Source organism: Lycium barbarum, chromosome 8 (assembly GCF_019175385.1).
Source record: "Lycium barbarum isolate Lr01 chromosome 8, ASM1917538v2, whole genome shotgun sequence".
NCBI lineage: Eukaryota > Viridiplantae > Streptophyta > Magnoliopsida > Solanales > Solanaceae > Lycium > Lycium barbarum.
This window is the reverse complement of record NC_083344.1, coordinates 44612211-44620168: the sequence shown is the minus strand read 5'-3', so window position 1 is coordinate 44620168 and position 7958 is coordinate 44612211. Positions and strand designations below refer to the sequence as shown.

General features: G+C 35.8%; 1 long non-coding RNA gene across 1 annotated transcript; it reads left to right on the top strand.

Annotated features, from left to right (window-relative positions):
* Positions 1-5340: 5340 nt before the first annotated feature.
* Positions 5341-7958, top strand: LOC132605068 (uncharacterized). The gene is made up of 3 exons (XR_009569009.1): positions 5341-5681; positions 6458-6508; positions 7580-7958. It is a non-coding gene; the product is annotated as an uncharacterized LOC132605068 (long non-coding RNA).

Here is a 7958-nt window from a genome sequence, read left to right as displayed (position 1 = left end):
GTCGGCCTATGATACCTACTAGTACTGTGGTTTTGTACTGACCTGCACTTGCTGCATTCTTTTATGAATGCAGAATTACATGTGGGATCTACTTCCGTTTCTCGTGGCTGATAGTCGCTCTGAGAGTTGCTTAGAGTCTATAGGGTGAGCATGAGACGTCCGCCGCCTTGAAGACTCTTCTTTATTTATGTCTTATTTTCTGTTCCGAGGCATATTCAGACTTGATGTAGTATTGCTATTCCAGACTTGTATATTCTAGTTAGATGCTCTTGTATGGTTTAGACCAGACTCTGGGGTGTATTTTCCTTAATTCCGCATACTTTCTATATTATTATCGTCAGACTTACATGATTTTATTTCTTCCGCTTATTTAATTAATTCTTTGTGTTTTTACTAATGTTGGGTTGAGGATTCGCCTATCGAGGTGGGAAAGGTAAGTGCCCGCGCGACTTAGTTGATTTGGGTCATGACAAAAGGTAAGTTATTTCCAATTATAGAAAGGAGTCATTCTTTTTTGCACGAACTAATAAGGAAATAGACTTAGATAACTTCAATTTTTTTATTTTATTCTTAATAAGGAACAGATGCAAATATACCCCTCAACTTTGCGATTTAGAGCAGATATATCCCCCGTTATAAAAGTGGTGTAAATATACCCCTGCCGTTACAAAATGGTGCAAATATACCCTTTTTGTTGACAGAATCTTTTTTAGAAATCATTTACTTTATTTTTTAATTAAAAAAATACCACATGACTGTAAAAAAAAAAGTCTACCCATTTTCTTAGTAGACATATTTTTCTAAAGCCACATGATAATTTTTTTTTCTGGTGGGTCAGGTCTTATTCATTTAGAAACGGGTACAACAGAGATATTTTTTAAAACGAACCAGACCCAATCCACCAGAAAAAAATTTACCATGTGGCGTTAGAAAAATATGTCAACTCAAAAAAAAAATGAATAGACTTTTTTTAAAAGAAAAAACCACATGACATTTTTTTAATTAAAAAATAAGCTAAACGATTTTTAAGAAAAATCCCGTTAGCGAAAAGGGTATATTTGCACTATTTGTGTAAAAGCATGGGTATATTTGCATCATTTTGTAATGGCAAGGATATATATACACCACTTTTTTAAAGAGGGGTATAGTTGCACCTTTGCCCTTCTTAATAAAATAATTTATAGCCATAAAAATTCCTATGAATTATTTTAGATTACAAATTTCAAAAAAAAATATTTTTCTCTTAAACTTCGTGCCCAGTCAAATACTTTCGTATAAATTGAAAGGGAGAGAATACTATATTAGGTGGTCTAACAGAGTGTGTGCTACAAATATCTGGATTGTGAATGTTTAGTTAGTATTGTTATATAGTATTTTCTTAGAAAAGCTTATAATCAAATAAGTAACTTGTAAATAGTGTAAACGGAAAAGGGCCAAGTATATCTCTGTACTATTGGAAAAGAGTCAAATATACCCCTCGTTATACTTTGGGTCTAAATATACCCCTACCGTTATAATTTGGGCACAAGCATACCCTTCCACCGTTAAAGTTGACCAAGATGGAAATCTAATACTACGTGGCACTTACATTTGATGAGGTGGATGCCACGTGGCATGCCACCTCATCACCCCTAACCCTTTTTACTCTTTCCTCATCTACCACTAAAATTTTCTTCCCCTCGATCGCCATGACACCATTACCGCCACTAATGTTGGCGTGCTGTGGATTAAAAGGAAATAACAGAGTATTCCTAAATCACCAAGAAAAATTGGGAAATATTTTTAAAATTATCAGAACCACTCAAATTAAAATACCCTTTTCCACATTTCAACAACTGAGAGATGAGAAGCGCAAATTAATAACTTCAATAACAAAATTTCAAACGAAAAAATGGGAAAGAAAGCACAAACCTTAAGAGGAGGAGGAAGGGGTAGCTACTTCGAAAAATTAACTACAGGTGACACTCAAGTCTTCTAATTACTAAAGGTGACAACTTTGACCAGCCTAAGTCAAAGCCCACTTAAATTTGTGATTAAGTTAATTGGGGTCCAAAATATATTTTTTAAAACTTGTTAAACTTTTGCAAAATACAAAAAAATCCAAACTTAATCCCAAAAAACCCAGCACCCCCCTCCTCATCCCACCCCTCACCCCCCTCCCCCCGCCCCAAAAAACAAATTAAAAAGTTTTGAATTTTTTTTTAAATTTTTTTGCACCACCCTCACCCTCCCAAAAAAAATTAATTTTTGTTTTAAAAAGAAAGTTTGAAAATTTTTGTTTTTGGTTTTTTGCACCACCCTCCCTCCCCCCTCCCCCTGCCCCCACCCGCACCCCCTAGAAAAAATTAAAAAAAAAAATTGATTTTTTTTTTGCACCACCCATCGCCCTTGACCCAACACCCCACCAGCCCCCACCCTTCCAAAAAACAAAATTGGTTTTAAAAAAATGAAAAGTTTTTATTTTTGATTTTTGCACCACCCCCCCCCCCCTCCCCCCACCCCAAAAAAAATTTAAAAAATGTCTTGAAATTTATTTATTTATTTGCATCACCCACCCCCCCATGACCCAACACCCCACCATCCAAAAAAAATTAATTTTGGTTTCAAAAAAAAAAAATTTGAAAAGTTTTGTTTTTGGTTTTTGCACCCACCACCCCCAAAAAAATTCTTGAAAAGAAGTTTTGAATTTTTTTTTTGTTTCTTACTTCACCCACCCATCCCGCCACCTCCTCCCCCTTCTCCTCCTCTTTTGTTGTTGCTGCTCTCTTTTTTTATTTAGAAAAAAGTTGCTCAAGAAAAAAATAAACTTACCCGATTTACGTAATTTTCGGACCCGAATTTCATTCGTGTAGTACTGGGCATTACTTCATGGGTTATTTCCACTCATTTCGTAAGTAAAACAATGTTGTTTTATTTTAATTATTCATCTGGGTATAACTGTTGATTTTCCAACAATTTACAGTAGCAGTTACAGTTGTTGCAACAAGTGCTAAAGATGCTGTATGAGAGCTTCCGAATTTATTGCAACAGTTGTTGTAGTTTTTGCAACAATTTATGCAGTTGTTGCAACTTCTGTACTAATCTGTTGCAACAACTGCTAAAATGTATATAAATAATTTAGCCTACTTGTTGCAACAACTGTGAAAGCTGTTGGACAACTTCTACTCTTTCCAACAACTCACTGACTTGTTGCAACAAGTAAACTGCAACAACTACATTAGTTTTTGGATATATTTTACAGCTGTTGGATGAACCAGAGACAACCGAATACCATCAAATTGATCATCCATATTTAGTGATAAACAAAGGAAATCAAGTTTGAAAATTATGTTGTCTAGGGTCGTTAGACAATTATGTTTAATTTGTACTTTTGAAGCCCTAAGGGGGGTTGACGAACAATTATTTATAAGTTTGTATTTTATGTTCTTGGTAGATTATGGTGGATAATGAACATTATGTAATTTTTGTTATTTACAACAGCTGTTGCAATAAATTTAGAAGCTCTTATACAACATCTTTAACACTTGTTGCAATAACTGTAACTGCTACTGCAAATTGTTGAAAATCAGCAGCTATACCCAGATGAATAATTGAAATAAAATAACATCGTTTTACTTACCAAATGAGCGGAAATAACCAATGAAGTAATGCTCAGTGCTACACGAATGAAATCCGGTCCAAAAATAACGTAAATATGGTGAGTTCTTTTTTTCTTGAGCAATTTTTTTCTAAATAAAAGAAGAAAGCAGCAGCAGCAGCAAAAGAGGAGGAGGGGGTGGGTGGAGTAAGAAACAAAAAAAAAATCAAAAATTCCTTTCAAGATTTGTTTTTTGGAGGGGGGGGGGGGGGCAAAAACTTTTCAAAACGTATTTTAAAAAACCAAAATTAATTTTTTTTTGGAGGGTGGGTGGTGGTGGGGTGTTGGGTCACAGAGGGTGGGTGGTGCAAAAGAACAAAAAAAGCAATTTCAAAACTTTTTTTAATTTCTTTTCTGCTGGGTTGGGGGGAAAGGGGGGGGGGGGGGGGGGAGCTGGTGAGATTTTTAGGATTTTTTTCCCCACCAATTTTAGGTAATTAGAGTTTTATTAAGTTGGGATAAAGTGTAAAAAATAAAACTGTTGGGCAATTTGGAAAATGGTCAAAAGTCCTTAATCACTAATTCAAATTTATCACCTCTACTCAATATTTAAAACTTGAGTTACCTCTACTCAATTTTAAAACTTTTTTGTCACCTATAATTAATTGGCACTAGCTACTTTCCAGAAATCTTCTATTATCTTTCGATGATTACATTCGGCTCCAAAACAAGAATTAAAAATGATGAAAAAAAAAGGCCCAAAATTAAGTCACATCAATAATTAGAAAGAAAAAAAGAAATAAATCGAACTCATTGGTAAAAATTTATAATTTAGTAGGTCTCTAGAACCAAGCATCATCATCGACAAGAACATCAGGGGCAACGAAATTGACGAGGCCAAAGTGCATAGGAATTTTGGCTCGTATTCTGTCAAATTCTAATATAGTTTAAGATATCGTCCCACAGAGATTGAAAAATCTATGCTACAGACTTGTAGTATTTTTGCTGCTATTTGAGAGAATCAGATTGATGAAAGGAGAGTAGTGACTTAAATTTGTAAATTACTTTAACAAAAGAAACAACTTTCAAAAGATTATCTTAAAAGAAAGAGTTGGGAGTCGTTGAATCCACTTAGTGCATATATGACAATAAAACTCATTTTTAGTAAATTCCACAAAATAGTAGAAATAGTTCCTAGACTTGATTTGTGTTATGAGGAATAAAGACCTCTTGCGATTAGTTCTTAAATCAATAAACTTATTTGAAACAATCCCTCCGCGAGAATTAGAATTGAAAGATATAAGATAGAGATCCCTCAAATCAATAAACTTATTTGAGAATGTCCCTGTTACATCCCGTATTTTTGAACGTCGGATTAATTGTAAGTTGAGGTGGGGCCCACACGTAAAGATTTTTTTTTGGGACATGTGACAAATTATATGAATCACATATGTGAAGTTAAACACAACTCAAGAAGGACCCTTGGGCCAAATCAAAGTGGAAGTCCTCCAAACGAGTTTTTTTAAGAAAACGTTTTCGGGTGACCTGACTTTGGGGGGCAAAATCGGTATTATAAGTTTGGAATTTGGAAATATACCAAGAAATAGAAGTTGTAGATAATTGAATTAGCTTTCCATCCATAGGTCGTGAGTTCCCAGGTGACGTCGGTACAAGGAGATATGGACGTTTTAAGGTCGAAAGGTCAGTGGGCTAGGCCCAACTCGGGACCAACCGGGTTGGCCCAAAAAAAATGAAAAGAAAAATTTAGGCCCAAGGTGAGAGGGTGGCCGGCCATACCTGGTCCAAGCCCACCAAATTGATTAATTTCCATGTGCCAAATTAATATAAGGGGCCATATATGCATTATTTATTCATTAGAAACTTCAAGAACCAAGAACAAAACACAAAGAAGAGCAAAAATAAGGCCATTTCGGGTTTGGCCATAGGAAAATCACCCCTCAAAATCTTGCCTCTAAAATTATTTTCTTGTGGTATTCCTACTAATTTAATGGTCCTTTACAACTTGGTGTAATTGTTTTGGAAGAAGGAGCACTTATTTCTTCAAGTTGACAACTTGTTCAAGTGAAGGAGTTTGTAGAAAAAGGTAAGAATCAATTCCTTTTTCTTATGTTATGAAGGTTTGTTTATGTTGTGGTATGTGGAAATGAGTAGAAATTATGGAAATAAGGAAGTTTGCAAAGTGGGTATGTATATATATATATGTAGCCATGGGTGTATATATGTTGTATACATATATGAGTTGAATTTTATGTTGTATTCTAGTTGTGGTTATGGTGAAAATTATATTGGGAATTAAAGTTGAATGAATTTTGGTTGAAGTTGGAATGTAGAAGATTATGTCACTTTAGAATGATTTTGTGATATTATGGAAATGAAGTTGTTAAGATGTGAATTATGATTATGGTTGATGAAATTCGAAGATGGAAATATGTTATGGATATGTAGGTTGAATATTAGAAGTTTTGGATGAATTATGACTTTGGTGGAAAGTTTGTATATTTTGTATATCTTGTGAATATTTTGAAGAAATGATATGAAATGCTTCCGAATTATATTGTAATGATCTTGATTAGTAATGAATGTAAAAACATTGAGATTGGTTTGGAAATGTGAAGTTGGAATGAAAGTTATTGCACTATGTTGGAAAGAGGACTAGTTATGCTATATTGTGTTGTGGAGTGATTGTTGTTGTTGTTGGTGTTGTTGTTGGGTTGTTGTTGAATTATTTTGGCCGCGTTAAATTCTAGGGATGCTATATGTATAGGGGAGATGCTGCCCAAATTTCCGTAGACAAGTATGAATTAAGATTGAATTCTTAAAGGCTTGAAGTTGATATTTGGTAATTGTGACCAATTGTAGATTTTGGACGAAACGGGAAGTGAACTTGGAAAGGCGTAAAGTGCGTAAAAGGTATGTAAAGCAAACCCTATTCTTCCCTTGGCATGCCCCTAGTGTGTTAGGGTCGGATCCGGGCCTCGAAGGACCTCTTGGCCCTCGGAATCCGCAAGACAAAATTTCAGTTTTTCCTTCAGTAGAATTGAACCATTTTGATACGCTTTTTCTGAAATTATGCAATTGTGCTCTAAATTACTCAGAAAGTCATAGAATGTTTGTATAACCTTCGTAGATGATATTATATGTTTAGAGGGCACAATTTGAGCCCGCCGCCTTATTTGTTCTGAGGCGGGCCCACTATTTACGGTTTTGCCCCTAATGTGTTAAAGCTTCCTTTTTAAGCGATTTTTGAAAGAAATGTTTTAATTACCCTACTAATCGCTTAACGAATATTATTTTAAATATTCTGTTAAATATTATAAATTATTTTGACACTCGGAATGACTTCAGTAAAGTTATATTTATGTAAATTATTATGATATCCGAATTGTATTAATTCTGATTCCGTCCGACTCCATTTGATTTGTTTGTCTTTGCTACGCCTCATCGAGTCTTTGAAAATACTTATGATATTTTTAAATTGCATTAGTCTCTCACTACTCCATTCGTGGATGTCCCAATGTTTCCCACACTGAGCCCGGGCCAGGATATGTTGTCAAGCGTAATTCTCTGCATTGTTCGCCGCGTCCCGATGTGAGGGGGCAGGTATACGCGTACATGGGTCTGTGGAGTATGATGTGCCATGTCCGCCTATTCTGATCTGATCTGTTATGGCCATTTTGATATGACATTATATGATACGGGGCCACGCCCCTTTTTCTGATTCCTCTGTATAGTGGCACCAGCGTCGGGAGGGTGGCCACATTCTGTCTGCCGAGTCCCGTGGCAGGGACCGGATATGATATGATATGACATATGTTTCTGTACGCATTCTGTCTGTTTTGGAAATATGCATTTGACACTCTGGATTCTGTACTCATTTTCTGTAACCATTATGATTTGACTTCTGTGATTCCGCTTTGCATATTCAGTACATATTTCGTACTGACCCCCTTTCTTCGGGGGCTGCGTTTTCATGCCGCGCAGGTACAGACGACAGGTTTGCTGATCCACACGTTTAGGATCCCATTTCTGCTATTTTGGGGCGCTCTCTTCTACAGAGCCCATCTTTTGGTACAGTCTGTCACTGCTATCTGGATATGTACTTTGTTCAGGGTATGACGGGGCCCTGTCCCGTCTTATGATTATGATATGTTCTGTAGAGGTCTGTGGATACATCTGTGTGGGTTCTGTACATATGTTTAGGATGTTTTGTTTTATGATAGCCTTATCGGCTTCTGTGTGCCAAGTCTGCTCTTCGGCTAAATTCTGTAGCATCCACTAATGTTATTATTATATTATTATTCTGATAATATGCTAATTTGGGTATCGGGTACGTTTGGGTGTCCAGCACGGGCACTAGTCG